We start from the raw sequence: 17,117 nt of genomic DNA, 5'->3' as shown, positions 1-17,117 counted from the left end.
ATGCACCATTCAAAGGCACATCATGAATTTTCAACCCTCTCCAGACTTTATTTGATATTTTTCATGCATTTAATGATTTATTTTGAGCTAAATGACCCTGAAATTGAAAAGCACTACAAATGAACTCTGAAAAGGTTGAAACTTGGCATGGTATCATAATTTCACCCACATAGCATGTGCTAAAAAGTTGAGAGGGTTGCGGCAAAAACTGGATACACTTCGTGTACAAAATGGACAATCCCCTTCGAAGTATCAGGGTTTCGGACGAAAACTCATCTGTTACAAAGGTATTTCAATTTTTAATAAATCATTTTAACTCCAGGCTTTTTGTGAGTTCAATATGCACCATTCAAAGGCACATCATGAATTTTCAACCGTCTCAAGACTTTATTTGATATTTTTCATGCATTTAATGATTTATTTTGAGCTAAATGACCCTGAAATTGAAAAGCACTACAAATGAACTCTGAAAAGGTTGAAACTTGGCATGGTATCATAATTTCACCCACATAGCATGTGCTAAAAAGTTGAGAGGGTTGCGGCAAAAACTGGATGCACTTCGTGTACAAAATGGACAATCCCTTTCGAAGTATCAGGGTTTCGGACGAAAACTCATCTGTTACAAAGGGATTTCAATTTTTAATAACTCATTTTAACTCCAGGCTTTTTGTGAGTTCAATATGCATCATTCAAAGGCACATCATGAATTTTTAACCCTTTCCTAACTTCATTTGATATTTTTCATGCATTTAATGATTTATTTTGAGCTAAATGACCCTGAAATTAAAAAGCACTACAAATGAACTCTGAAAACTTTGAATCTTGGCATTGTATCATAATTTCACCCATATAGCATGTGCTAAAAAGTTTAGAGGGTTGCGGCTAAAACTGGATGCACTTCGTGTACAAAATGGACAATCCCTTTCGAAGTATGAGGGTTTCGGACGAAAACTCATCTGTTACAAAGGGATTTTCAATTTTTAATAACTCATTTTAACTCCAGGCTTTTTGTGAGTTCAATATGCATCATTCAAAGGCACATCATGAATTTTTAACCCTTTCCTGACTTCCTTTGATATTTTTCATGCATTTAATGATTTATTTTGTGCTAAATGACCCTGAAACTCTGAAAAGGGTTCAACTTGGCATGGTATCACGACAATCGGCCATGTAGTCAAGATCGAGGCCCATGAACTTGTGTTTCTTCTCTTGAAGCCATTCCTCGGACATGGAAAGAAAACCCTCGACTTTGGCGCTGTCGTTCGTGTAGATGACATGGACATAGGTCGTAGCGTTGTTGCATGTATGATCTCGTGCGCGCGGAATAAGGCCAACTCCAGCGCGTGACCCCATCCGGACATCCTTTTGGCCCGGATTTTGTCCATTTGGGGCGGCAACGGGGCGGCCCATGTCCGGATAGGGCCGTGGCCTGATCGGTGTGCCCAACGCACGACCACACCCCAAATCATGTCCGGGGTGGACATGCACAAAAACAATTCAAAATATTCAAACCAAAATGCAAAAACAATCAAACGGACGCACAAACATAATATTTAAGCATAATTAAACATTAAAAGCCCCACAGTAGTTGATACTAATTTAATTAAACATAAAAATAGATAAAATGGGCCGCCGCCCCGTGCTGATAAAAAAACAGATAAAATTATCAAAGTTATTTTTGTTAAAAACTTTAATAGCTTTTTTGTTAAGAACTTTTAATATGCAAAAAATAACATAAAAATAGCAAAAAGTAGAAATAGATGCGCTTATAGAGAAAATTCAACCTAAATTCGTATTGAATTTCACTATGATTTCAGGTCGAATTTCCTATATAAAGGGCATCTATTTTCACTCAACAAGGCAGAGAGGGGCGGGCTTATAAACCGATGCGAGGGCCCCTCCCTTGGCGAGGTGGGACAAACTCTCACCATATATAGTCTCATGGTCGTGCGACCAGTGTGCTCGGCGGATGACAGGTGGGGCCGCCCGCGCATGGGCCCCAGTCTGACTAAAAGCCTGCCACGACCCCATTAGTACCGGTTCGTGACACGAACCGGTACTAAAGTTCCTCACGACCCGGTACTAGAGGTCGCCCTGCTCCTAGCCGTTGGAGCCGGCATGAACTGGGACTTATAGATCCTTTACAACCGGCTCATAACTGGTCTGGTACAAAAGTGTAAAACGAAAGGTCTGTTTTCTACTAGTGATCAGGCCCCGGTGTCTTCGTCGGGAATATTTGAAACATCACAGTTTTAACTTCCTTCTCAGAGTACGGGCAACTGAGACTTTCGTTCATAGCACTGGTCACCTTACAAGGAACATGTGACAAAACCTCTTCAATGCCTGTTACACCAGATGATGTGTATAAGTCCTCATAAAAGGATGAGACCATCTGCTCAATTTGCTGCTGGTCCTCACACACTGTGCCATCCGCACTAACTAATCTATGGATCCCATTTTTCTTCCGCCGAATGGATGCTTTTTGATGAAAAAAAAATGGGTATTCCTATCGCCCTCAGCGAGCCACTGAATCGGTGCTCTTTGACGCCACATCACCTCCTCTCTAAACCGCAGCTCAATAATCCGTTGTTCAATTTTAAGCTCCTCATATGATGGTCCAACTCTATCTTGTACTCCCCTTAATTCAATCAGCCTCTTCCTTAGAGTTCTCAATTCAGCTCGAACAGCCCCAAAGGTGCTCGTGCTCCAGTTAAGAATAGAGCTAGCCATCTCTTTCAACTTATCCTTCAGTTGACGAACTTAGCCTGCTCTGGACTTGCCCCATGCTTCATCGACCAGCCTCTAGAAGTCCTCGTGCCTTTCCCACATCAGCTCGTACCGGAAGGACTTCATGTTCCCTATCCTCTGATTCCGAGCTTCCATTGTATTCATGAGTAAGATTGGAGAGTGGTCCGATTTAACCGCACTAAGGTGACACACGACTGCGAGTGGATACAAAGCACTCCAGTCAGCCGTGGCTAGCACACGGTCTAAACGTACCCGGCAGTACTCCCCATTCTGAATTTTTCGTTCGAAGGTCCAGTCCAAACCCTTGTAGCCAAGATCGCTTAGTTGGCAGACATCCACCGCTTCTCTAAAGGCATTTATCTGACTCATATCTCGCTCATTTGGGCCAAACTGCTCTTCACGCCTCAACACCTCGTTGAAATCGCCAATGCAAAGCTATGGGAGATCACTATCTACTTTTAAAAATCTCATAATGTCCCATGTTTTATACCTCATGCTCCTATTCGCATCGCCATACCAACAGGTCAATCTCCACGGATCCCTCCCTGCCTCCATCACTGTCATGTCTATATGATATTTTGAAAATTTTCTCAGTTTCAAGTGAAACGGCTTCTTCCAGAAAATGCAAAGCCCACCACTACGTCCACTGCTACCCACACCATATGCATCATCAAAACCTAGTGTTCTCACCAGTCCTTCCGTGCAATACTTTGCGATTTGTGTCTCCACAACACAGAGAATCGCCGGCGCACTCTCCCGCGCAAGGTCGCGCAGCTCATGAACTGTCGCAGGGTCGCCCAACCCACGACAGTTCCAGCATAAAATAGCCATTAGGCCCGGCGGTCCTCCACAAGGGAGGCTGCCGATTTTGCCAAGTCATTTGTGACGTCCTGCTTTGTTGCACTCTGATTCTTTGGTTCCAATGAAGAGGTCCCTTGCTTCTGTTTATTCCTATCATGTGGCTTCACGTACTGGGGTGGAGGAGGTGGTATCCCTTTTCCTGACAGCTGAATGTAAATAACCAAGGGTAGCTGCACATTATCTCCACTAGCATTATCCATTGCAATCACTAAGCACTTGCCCAGAATTGAATCATTCTCAGTCATATCAATATCTAACAATTCGCCAGGATCAAAGGTGAAAATAACAATAGGATGTATCACTTGCAACTTGAACACCTCCCACTGCCTTCTTGCACGTCTGATGTCCGGCAACAACAGTTTACTATCGTGATAAGTGCTCAGATCATGAAAATCCCATCCCATACATCCCATCAGCAAAGATGTTTTGGACTTCATACACAAATCAGGAACAAACTTTAACAAACTCGCATCCAAACCATGTACTGAATCTTTTAAATTGCTGCACCCTTCATCAAACACCTTGACTTCAGTTAGGGGTTCGTCAACGCGTGCAGCAACTGATTCCCAATCGAAGGCAGCCGCTGGGTGATGAGATGCTGACCCCGGTGGCACAACACCAACGCACCCCTGCTGCAGGGATTGCTCCTTGGCGACAACACCCGGACCGCCAGATTTGCAAAAAGGGGCCACTCTGGCCCGCATAACCTGCAGGCATCTCTCCGGATCGTGCGAGCTGCGGACGATATGCAGCGACCGATTCCTTAAGTCTTGCAGGAGCGTCGAGTCCAGACCAAGGCTCCCAATCGCCATCAGCGAGAAGCCGAGAAGATCACTGGGAGCAGCGAGGGCGCCCAGAAGAACACGTCTGGCCGGCCTGGAGACACCGACCCTGTCCGAGACGAAGCAACTAGCAAAGGGATTGGTCCGTCAAGAGAAACAGGACCAAGGAGTGGAGGGGGGCGTGGGAAGGAGGGGGCACTAAGGATCTAAGGCTGAATCTGGGAGGAAGATGAGATCTGGAAGGAAGAAGCTAGGAACAGGGGAAGGGATTGGCAAATCGCCAAATCCGATAATCGTGGTTAATAACTCCGTTCGGGCGGCTTATAACTTCGGCGGTTTACTGAATAAATATGTTGACTCACCTTTCAACCTTAGTCGTATGCTGCTAGCTTGTCATGAACATAGGTAACCCACCATTTAAGCTTCTGTATTTCTTGTCCATATTTTGGGGACTCACTATGATGAAAATCATCACCTGCAACTGGGTCACACTAGTAGAAAAATGTCCATTTGTCCCGGTTCATAAGGCCCTTCTGTCCCGATTCTGGACCCGGGACTAAAGGGTCGGGACTAAAGCCCATGACCTTTAGTCCCGGTTCACTTACGAACCAGGACAGATGGGTCTCCACGTGGCCGCCGGCTGGAGCGGGGTTGGAGACAACCGGGACTAAAGGTGGAGGCTAGCTGAAGGAATTTTTTCGAAAAAAAAATTTGAATTTTTTTTCATTTTTGAATCTTTGAATTATTTGACAATTTAATCTCTAATCACCCCTCCTAACTGCTTCAGAATTTAATCTCTAATCTCTAATCAGCACTCATTCCAAATCATCTAACTTCCCGGCCGGTCGCCCATCCTATCATCTAACTTCCCGGCCGGTCACCCAGGTTCTATCTCCCATAGTTTCCAAGTCTGCACTTGTTGTTTTCCTGACAATACTAAGCTATCAAGCATGTTAACCCTTAGGTCTTGATGTCACATGATTTAATTTTTTGAATTCCAAACAATTATTAAAATAAACAATAATGATTAATTTAAAAACTCAAAAATACTTTTTAAAAAGGAAAAAAATATTTAAAAAAATCAAAAATCCCAAAAAAATCAAAAAATCCAAAATAATACAAAAAGTTAAAAATAAAATAAATAATAATAATATTCAATTACAATGAAAATAAAATACGTATTATTATTATTATGCCATTTATTCATTTAATATCTTTAAATATGTAAATCAAAATTTGACAAATAATATATCCATTATTCAGAAAAATGTGACCATGATGTCACACGCTTCACCGTTTGAGTTTGACATTATTATTCTAAAAAAAATTCATATAGAAGCTAATTAAAACAGAAAGATTTCAATAGAAGCTAATTAAAATTGAAAGATTTCATATACAAGCCAAATTTCATATTGAAACAAACTAATATAATTCATAATATTTATTACAGAAGATTGAAGAAGCGTCTAATCTAACGACTAGAGCTACTCGATCTTCTGCTTCTTGGCGGAGGTCCCGGCGCCATCATCTCGTCGCTGGGCGCCGCCCGCTTGGCGGCCTCCTCCGCAGCGACTCTCGCCTCCACACACGCCGTCATCTCGGCCCTCTTCTTCTCCTTCTTCTTGGCCCTCGCCTTGGCCAGGTTCGCCGCGGACTTCTCCGCACGTGCCTCACGGCGAAGTTCCCGTGCCTCCAGCCGTTCCAGCGCCTCCAGCCATTTCAGCGGGCTGTCGTGGGCGGGCGGCGGGCTGTCGTCGTCAGCGGGCGGCGGGCTGTCATCGCCGGCGCGCGATCGTCGCCCGCGGTGAGCTCGAGGGCGCGGCTTCGGAGGCGGGTCGTCGCACTCCCAAAAGTTGCGCCTTTCGGGGTGGTTGTCCTCGTCCGACGGGGTGTCGGAGTCGGCCGGCCACCGCAGCGGCGACCCCGACATGGCGGCGAGAAGCTCGTACGTCGGCCGCACGTACGCGAGAGGGGAGAGGGGATCAAGAGATGATGTGTGCGCTGTTTTGGCACAGGAGGAGCGACTCTCTTTTATAGGCACAGGAGGAGGAGGCGAGCAGGCCAGCGACGGGAGGCGAGCAGGCAGCGATCGGAGCAACACATTCATACGAAGAAAACCGCCTCGGGACGAAGCGCATTCATGCGCGCGGGACGAAGAGCGATGGCATTGATTTGAAATTTATTTAGTCCCGGTTGGTATCTCCAACCGGGACTAAAGAGACCTTTAGTCCCGGTTGGAGATACCAACCGGGACTAAAGGGGCTGGCATACTTTAGTCCCGGTTGGTATCTTCAACCGGGACTAAATGTCCCATTCGAACCGGGGCTGATGCCTGCGCCTCACGAACCGGGACTGATGCCCCCTTTGGTCCTGGTTCGTGGGTGAACCGGGATTAATGCCCTTACCCGGCTATGACCAAAGCCCTGTTTTCTACTAGTGTCAGCTCCCAAGTCTCTGAACTTTTCTTGAATGATTATAAGGAGCAACGGTTTTTGTCTGCTCAAGAAGATGCCACTTGTCGAGTCCGTATGGGAGAGCGTGTTCCCCAACCGCGCGGGGGAGAGGTCATAGTATTTGTAGACCATCTTCTCAAGGGCTTCTCTTCCCCCGGGTCAAAATTCTTCCGAGACGTCTTGCATTTCTACAACCTTCACCCTCAAAACCTTGGCCCAAATTCCATATCCAACTTGTGCCAATTTCAAGTCCATTGTGAGGCCTGTCTGCAAATAGAGGCCACCGTCCCTATCTTCAGAGAGTTTTTCTACATCAACTGCCAAACGCAGTGCGCCGATGACCCTAGCCTGGAACTTGGCAGTGTTTCAATTCAAAGACGAAGAGACGTTGCCTTCCCTCCAGCTCTTGTGCCGAGTCATCCAAAAGGCTGAAACAAGACTTGGTTCTACTGCAAGAACATAGCTCTGGCTAATGAGAACCCTCTACCGGGTTATAGACCAGACCGCCTTGCCACCACGATTGAGTATCCTGGCTGGGCTCCTGCAGAAGAGCATGCGCAAGTGGCCCATATATATCCAAAGCTAAGAGCTCTGCTGGCCAATGGTCTGACTGGGGTCGACTTGACCCGGTGCTGGGTTAGCTGGAGGATCTTGCCCTTGAGTCGGCGAGGCGGCTTAATGTGCACCTACTCCAGCGAGTCAACTGATGCACAACGATTCAGCTCTGTCGACTTATCAACCGGAGAAATCAATACAATTGTGAAGACGCTGCTTGGGGAGCCCCAGGACATCTGCAATAAGACAGGGCTGAAATCATTCTGTGCCACTAACCCAGCATAGTAAGTATCCTTGTAGTCACTTATCCTGGTTATCCACTTTGGACTTAAACTTACTGGTTCAAAAACTGTGCAGGCCAACTCTGCATTCTAGAATAGGAAGATGAAAAAGAAAGTGCCAGCCACCAAGCCTAAAGCTACACCGGCTCGAAACAAGACTAAGCTAGTAGTTGAGGCTGAGACAGCTGCTAGGGACGAGTGACCAGCAGCTGATGACAAGTCGGAGGTAGACCCTAACTCCCTTGGGCGTTTTTGTTTATATATATATATTGAATTTGCCGACGCTTCTTACTTCCAGGAGGATGCTGATACGAGTCGGGCTGATAATATTGAGGTAATTTCCATCTCCTGCGACTCAAACATCATTGTTCCCAAAAAGCCGAGAAGAGCTGTGAGGAAGGTGCCGTTTTCTCATCCACTTGCTTACTTAGACCCAACATTTCCTTTAAAGAAATCGTAACATGCCGGCTCATCAAGGCGTCAGATGCGGAGTGGCTCGGGAGAACTTATGGGCGGCTTAGCTGATGCCCCCATCACCCGAAAACGTCGGAATGAGGTGCCTCATAGCCCAACTCCTTCTCATCCCCGAGCAAGCCTGTTTAAACAACCTCTTAACCCGTCTGATTCAGATTATTAGGAGTCGCCACCGTCGTCTGGTGACTCATCTGCCACTCAGCTGCCACCCATGGTCATCAAACAGGGGTAAGTGTTCTTCAATGAGTCGTGCTTTATTATACTTATTTGTATTGCTTATCTGACTCTGCTTGTGCATCCGCAGGGCCAAGGCCAAGAAGAGGAAGACTGGCGAGTCGTCCCAGATCAGAGAATCCAGAGCTGGCGATCCCCGAAGGCCAACACGAGATGGCCAAGGACCAGGCGGAGGAAAACAAATGAGCCGCCGCAATAGAATGAGCCGCCACCGACTGAAGAGGTAGATGCTCAAGCCAGTGCGACAGATGAGGTGGGGGATATCAACCGGCCGAGTCCTGTGCATGAATCGGGCCCAATGAAGGCGGCTGAAGAAGTGGAGTTAACGTCTCCCCAAGCCGTCGACGAAGTCACCATCACAGGAGCATCTTTCAAGACTCCAGAGCCGTCGACCACTTTGGCCAAGCTTGCAACAAAAGATGAGCCGGTGGCGACTGAGAAGGGCAAGGCAAAGCTGGAACTCCCAAACATGGAAGTGCTCATTGCGGTAGAACTTCATGAGGCCTATCTGACCCGGCCGTCTACAAGCCGGGACATGGAAGCCAATATGGTGAACATGCTGAAGAGAAAATATGAGGTAAGACCCCGTCTCTATTCCATACTGCATATGTCTTGTATAGCCACCAAGTCTTAGACATGATAAAGCATGATTCTGTGTATGACATTAAGTAGGATAAACTTTGTTGTTGAATAGTAGCCCCTAAGGATCGGGTTGTCAAGCATATAACAGGCTGGTTCTTTGATAAATAAGAGTGTCGAACTGAATGAGGAGCTAAAGGTAGGATTAATAAACCCATCAAGTTCTATCGAGCACCGATACAACTCCACGTGCACTTGTCGTTCGCTTTACCCAGAATAGGTATGAAACTATTTTGTTGGTGCGATAAGATAGTTTGCAAGAATAAAACTAGAAGTACTTTGCTAGAATAAAACTAAGAATAAATTGCAAGATAAGAAAAGCTAGTAGTAAAGTAGAATGCTTTTGTAACACAAGAGAAAGATTTGTCCAAAGGCAATTGATAACTCGATCGGTAATCCTTGTTGCAATTCTACATGAGGGAGAGGCATGAGCTAACAAACTTTCTCTACTTGTATCATGTATGCACTTATGATTGGACTTCTAACAAGCATCCACAACTACCAAAGATCATTAAGGTAAAACCCAACCATAGCATTAAGTATAAAGTCCCCTTTATCCCATACGCAACAACCCCCTTACTCGGGTGTAAGCTTCTGTCACTCTAGCCACCCACCATAAGCGAATCATGAAAGTATTGCAACACCATACAGGGGGATCCCTCACGCTTGCGTGACACGGAGAGAACCATAGGATAGCACCAATAATAAAACATACAACTCAAACCAATCACGATCATCAATCAACCCATAGGACAAAACAGATCTACTCAAACATCATAGGATAGCCATACATCATTTGGAAATAATATATAGCATGAAGCACCATGTTTAAGTAGAGATTACAGCGGGGAGAAGAGGTGTTGTTGTTGGTGTTGACGGTATCAAGGTTGTTGATGTAGATCGCCGTCACGATCGTTCCCCTGGCGCCAATCCAGCGCCACCGAAAGAGAGGGGGAGAGAGCCCCCCTTCTTCTCCTTCTTCCATGGCCTCCCACCTAGATGGGAGGATGGTTCTCCCTCTGGTCCTTGGCCTCCATGGCAGCGGAGGGGCGAGAGCCCCCTCCAAGATTGGATATGTCTCTCTGTTCTCTTTTGTTTCGCGTTCCTCTTTTCTGACCTTTCACCGTTTCTTTTATAATCGGAGATCCGTAACTCCGATTGCCCTGAGATTTTAACATGATTTTTTTTCCGGATATAAGCTTCCTTGCACCCGAAGGAGACCCCCAACCGACTCATAGTGTGGCCACATGGTGCAACGGCGCTCCCCGGGGGCCGCGCCCAGGTGCCATGTGGACACCGTGGGTTGCCTTTTGACTTGATTCCACCTCCAACAATTCACATATATTCCAAAAAAATTCTCCAAAAAAATTCATTAAATTTAGACTTCGTTTGATATGAGTATTCTATGAAACAAAAAACATGCAGAAAACAGGAACTGGCACTGGGAACTGGATCAATAGGTTAGTCCCAGAAATAATATAAAAAGTTGCCAAAAGTATATGAAAGTTGTATAATATTGGCATGAAACAATAAAAAATTATAGATACGACGGAGATGTGTCAGCATCCCCAAGTTTAATTCATGCTCGTCCTCGAGTAGATAAATGATAAAAAAGATTTTTTTTTGATGTGGAATGCTACCTAGCAAAAACTTGAACATATGTCTAGTCATGGCATGAATATTAAGATACGAGTAATTCAAATTAATAGTCTATAGTTTGACGTACAGACATCAATACTCGGGCATCCCAACAAACAATCATGCTTTTCAAAATATCAATGATAATGAAAGTTATCCCTATAAAATCATATATCCCTATCATGCTCGGTCTTCTTAACATAAAATACTTTATCATGAACAACCCATGTTTTAGCCAAGCAATTGGTTCATACTTCTAACGCGCTTCAGCATTTTCAACTCTCACGCAATACATGAGCGCAAGCCATGGATATAGCACTAGGTGGAGTAGAAGGCGGTGGTAGGTATCAATTAATGAAAAAGGAGAAGTAGAAAGTCTCGTATCAACTCGGCGGATCAACGGGCTATGGAGATTCCCATCAATCGATATCAATGCGAGGAGTAGGGATTGCCATGCAACGGATGCACTAAGAGATATAAGTGTATGAAAGCTCAAAATAAAACTAAGTGGGTGTGCATCCAACTTACTTGCTCATGAAGACCTTGGGCATTTGAGGAAGCCCATCATCGTAATATACAAGCCAAGTTCTATAATGAAAATTTCCCACCGGTATATGAAAGCAACAACATAGGAGACTCTCTATATGAAAAACATGGTGCTACTTTGAAGCACAAGTGTGGTAAAGGATAGTAACATTGCCCCTTTTCTCTTTTTATTTTGCTTTTTTTATTTTTTTATTTTCTTTTTTTCTTTCTTTCTTTTTTCCTTTTTTTCTTTTTTTCTCTTTTGTCTAGAGTCTCATCCCGACTTGTGGGGAAATCATAGTCTCCATCATCCTTTCCTTACTGGTACATGCTCTAATAATGATCATCACACTTTTATTCACTTGCAACTCAATATTACAACTCGATAAAAACTATACAAGATGACTCTATATGAGTGCCTCTAGCAATGTGCTAGGATGTGCAATGATCTAGCATAGCAAAGATATCAAAAAACAGACAAGCCATGAAAATATCGTGCTAGCTATCTTACGATCATGCAAAGCAATATGAAAATGAATGCTTAAATCATGTATATGATGGAAGTTGCATGGCAATATATCTCAGAATGGCTATGGAAATGGCATAATAGGTAGGTATGGTGGCTGTTTTGAGGATGAGGCTTATGTGTGATTGAGCGTATCATATCATGGGATTTGGATGCACCGGCAAATTTTGCGCCAACTCTCGAGGTGAGATAGGGAAGAGCACAGTACCGAAGAGGCTAGCAAACTATGGAAAGATAGGAGTGCGTATAATTCATGGACCGACATTAGTCATAAAGAACTCACATACTTATTGCAAAAGTCTACTTAGCCCTCGAAGCAAAGTACTACTACGCATGCCCCTAGGGGGGAAGTTGGTAGGAGTTAACCATCGCGTGCCCCTGACCGCCACACAAAGGAGACAATCAAAAATAAATCATGCTCCAACTTCATAGCATAACGACAGACCATATGTGCATGCTTCGGGAATCACAAACCTTAACACGAATATTCTTACTAAACACAATCATTCACTAGTACCTCCTATATATTACCATCTCCATATTGCAAAACTATTGCAAGGAATCAAGCATATCATATTTAGTGATCTACAAGCTTTATGTAGGATTTGTGACTAACCATGTGAATGACAAATTCCTATTGACTCTCTAAACAGGTATAAGTGAAGCAAGAGAGTTTAATTCTTCCTACAAAAGATCACACTCTAACAAATATAAGTGAAGCAAAAGAGCATTCTACAAATACGGTTTTATGTGAAGAGAAACAGACATCCAAACTTCAAATGATATAAGTGAAGCACATGAAGCCTTCTATAAAGTCATACTCGAAAGATATACGTGAAGTGCAAAGAGCATTCTATAAATCAACCAATGACTATATCATACCAGCATGGTGCATAATTAAAATAAAAAAATAAAAAAGCACACAACGCTCCAAGTAAAAGACATATCATGTGACTATAAATATAGCTCCGAGTAAAATTACCGATAGATTGTAGACGAAAGAGGGGATGTGTCGTGGATAAACACGATCACCTATGGGGCCCCTCGGCCCCTTTGTGGTTCAACATGGAGGATGTCACGTTGCACAAAGAGCGTAAGCCGTGGAGCAACACAATGGCGATGACACGGGCAATTTTTACCCAGGTTCGGGCCGCTGTGAAGCGTAAAACCCTACTTCAACTTTGGTGGATTGAGTGGAAGAAAGGCCACGGGCGCGGCGCCCTGGTCCCCGGCAAGGCGGCCTCAGGAGTGCAGCTACATGCGTACAAGTGTGTATGGGTTCGAAGTGGCCGTATCCTTTCCTAGGTTGCCTTGGACCTCCTTTTATAGTCCAAGGGGTGACCACAATGGCAAAATAGACATTATGCTGTGATTAGATAGCAAACAGTGCTATCATACCTAACTCTGGTAGTTAGGACAAAGTGCATTCAATGCACTGCTATGTGTCCTGCTGTGGACGTAGCCCGGCAAGCCTGCTGCGCTGCTGAAGCCAGCTTTTGCTTACTGTCTTGACACATTTCGGGAAGTGTGTCAAAAGGGGGTGTGATCTGTCTTCCATCTGGCCGCCACGCGGCCAGCGGCGGCTACTCAGCCACTTGGGGGCTCGACACCGCACTGATAAGTGACTTGCGTCTCTATTTGGTGGAGCGGTGGCTCCTTGGTGGGGATCTTGGGTTGAATCGCCCCGACAAGCCTGCCGGGGTTTGTCTTGGACTTGTTCCAGGGGGCGGTCTCGACCCGACCAGGCTCTCCTGCCCGGCAAGGGAGACTTCCTCTGGGCACCTTTTGCAAACTTGGTATTCTTGATGCGTTCCTTGATTTCCAGAAGAGTGGCTCTTCTGGCTTGGTCTTGGAATGCAGACTGTCGTTGGAGATGAGATCTCGGGTTCATCTATGCATAAGTCTGGTTAACAAACGCAAGTGTTTGTTGCATCGACAGAAGCCCCCGGGCCTGGCTCATACGTGCTGTCGAGCATCATTGGGGCAGACCCCAATAATGCACAGGCGAACACCACAGCCATGCCATGGAGGAATCCTTCTTCCTTGATATCTTCTTTGCTTCCTCGTCAACCTCGAACTTGGATAAGTTCTTGGCCTTCCAGGGGGTCGTGTGGTGCCAAACGTGGTAGGGCCGCCTCTGTAATGGCTCGTGAATGGCCTTTATTCATGGGCTGGTAACTGCAATTTCATGCCTCCCACTACGCCTGCTTCTCCCACCACGTACGCCGCATGCATGGCGCGGGGTAGGTAACGGAGGTGCAGGATGTGGAAAGGTGTGCCATGGAAGAAACCCATGTGCCCTGGATTGGCGCAGGGAGGGCGGCCAATGATTCCAGCCGCTGTCAATGGCATTGACGAGCCGGATTCGAAGGAGCCCTTCTAGATGAGGTGGAGAACCAGCCCCCAGCCCCCTGCGCTCGGCTCTAAAAGGGGAGCACGAGGGGGACACTACTAGGGAAAACCTTACCAGTAGCGCTGGTTTTTGAGCTACCAGTAGCGCGGGCGCCCGCGCTACTGCTATGGCGCTACATCTATTTTCTAGCAGTAGCGCTTGTTTAGGCCAGTGCTACTGGTATGTTCATATACTAGTAGCACGCCTCTAGAAAGCGCTACTGGTAAATGAGCGATGCTGGTAATATTTTGGCCCGTGCCACTACTAAAATTTATGGGTTTTTTCGCATTTTGGAATTGTACATGTTTAAACAGATATATCTTTAATACAATAACAACTCATCATGAACTAGTCTGTTTAAATAGCATATTCATTACCACTAGTCATCACCACCAAACAAATCATCATGATCAACTTATCATCATAATACATAACAACTCCTCATGATCGTCAATGAGACATCATATAACTAGTTGGTCACTAGTCATAATCACAACTCCTCATCATCATCATCAACTCTAACACATTGTAGCGCATAATAACACATTCTACCTTGGACCTACTCCTCTCATAGGACCTACTCTACCCTCACTTAGGTAAAATATCATAAAACAAGATAGGCCTTGACTCTCCATTAAGGAGAATGGACTCTCCATAATGAAGAACGGAGATCATCCTGTCTCCAAGTCTTGGCCTATGCACAATGTTGCTTCCAAGTAGCTCTCTACGATGGTTGAAACATTTTTTTCCAATATTTTATTATCATGGCTTCCTCGCTTTTAGAAATCTGGTATGGACAGGAGTGATGTGGATACTACAGCTGACCTGGCCGTGGTGGCCGTAAGTTCATAACATCAACGCGACCTCTCGGCAATATCAGATGAGGCACACAATCCATCGGGATTTTCTGTTCAAAAACATAGTAATAACTTTGTAGTTAGCAATGTAGTTTAGTTTTAGAAGAATTTATGCAAAAGATGCATGGATGTCGTAATAGTAGAAAATCTTACCGTGCTATCTCCATTGATGTTACCGTAGCACACCGCGTGCACTAGTGGCACATATTGACCATAATTTTGAGGAATTCGATAATAGCTATTTTAATTCTGAAGATCAGTAAAAATGCGATAAGACCATCTTTCTCCTTATAAGTTAATTGTGCTTCATCATTGTAGTTGTAGGTTCTGTCTACCATCTTCCATACATTTTTTGAAGAATGAAAGTAAGCTGTCAACTATTTTGAAATAAACAATATAAATTACTTAATAAATATGTTTGAGAAACTCACATAGCGGTAGAACTGGAAGCGTGTCAACAAGGACCCAAATGGTCATATTCTTTTCGTCGATGTCAGGATCACCAAGATCGAAGGTGAGAAGCATACCCTCATGAAAATCATACACCTTGCAAACTGCTTCCCAATTCAGGCAACCAATATTGGATGAGTTCATAGAATTTTATAGATTTACATGAAAATCATAACCATGATGGGTCCTTAGGTGAATTATCTTTGTCTCCATGCTTTCATGATCTTCAAAACCCATCTTCTCCAAGACATAGCGTCTTGCATGGCATGGGATAAGCTAGTCGAATTGTAAAAGACGGAAATTACACGTTGAAGAAGCAGAGAAGTCGTGCAAAAAATAACAAAAAGCACTTGTCGTTGTTGCGTACCGTTTCAACATCGAAGGTCTCCTAGAGCTTGTTGCTGAAGCGCCGACCTTCTACCAGATGAGGCCTGTCGCACAGATCGCGCTCATCTTCGCAGTACTCGCACATAGAGAAATTCCCTTTCATCACCAGACATTTCCTATATGTTCATAGTTGAAACAGACATGCATTCAATAAGCAAAACTAAATCATAATAGAGATAAAACAAATTACTCAATTCAAATTAGCATGCATTCAATAAGCAAAACTAAAATCATAATAGAGATAAAACAAAGTACTCCATTCAAATTAGCATGCATTCAATAAGCAAAACTAAATCATAATAGAGATAAAACAAATTACTCCATTCAAATTAGCATGCATTCAATAAGCAAATAACTAATAGGTAATTAATAATCCATCATCGAATACATATATAGTAGTTTGTAGCAAAGATCATCATATAATATCACTAATACATCTCGAATAATAGTTAATTAATAATGTCCTATCAAATGCATCTCATGTAATAGCTCCTCTAGGTTCAGTGGGCCGTGGGCGGTGGACACCCAAAGAGAAGGAACCATCACAGGATCATAGCTCCGGTGAGATCCCTGAAGAATCTGCCAGGTATTGGAGAATCTGCCCTCCGCCAACGCAACCATGTAGTGATGGACGTGCATGTCCTCCTCCATGACATGGTGTTGTACCACCTGCACGGGGGACTCAAGCCTCTGCACCGATGCAGGCCCACGTGACCACCACCAAAGACGCTCCGGGTCGATGACGGGCTGGCTCCTCACTAAGCTGCGCTCACCGAAAGGTAGCACAACCCAGTACCATCCCGGCGGAGCCCAGTCCCGGACATGGCCCCTCTGCTCAAGCAGGTCTCCTCTGCCGAGTCCACGACGAGGATGCGGGATAGGCATCGTCGACATCGAGAACAAAATTCTTAATTTGAAAACAAAATTAATAAACACTTAGCAAAATTTGGCATGACCTTTGCTAAAAGCAAGACATATCGAGCGCCTGAAATTTACCAGAACATGGACGATTCATACTACATTATCCTAAGATTCATACTACATTATCCTAAGATTAACTAGCTAGGGTTCATACTACATTATCCTAAGATTAAACAACTAAGATTAAACACCTAAGATTAAACAACTAAGATTAAAAAACCTACATTATCCTAAGATTCATACTACATTATCCTAAGATTAACTAGCTAGGGTTCATACTACATTTTCCTAAGATTAAAAACCTAAATTTTTCAACTAGCTAGGGTTCAAAAGAAACTAGGGAGGAGGAGGAAGGAGGGAGGAGGATGTGCCTCTCGGTGGAGGAGGGCTGGCG

The sequence above is a fragment of the Triticum dicoccoides genome, chromosome 6A (assembly GCF_002162155.2).
Source record: "Triticum dicoccoides isolate Atlit2015 ecotype Zavitan chromosome 6A, WEW_v2.0, whole genome shotgun sequence".
Taxonomy (NCBI): Eukaryota; Viridiplantae; Streptophyta; class Magnoliopsida; order Poales; family Poaceae; genus Triticum; species Triticum dicoccoides.
This window is presented reverse-complemented; position numbering follows the sequence as displayed.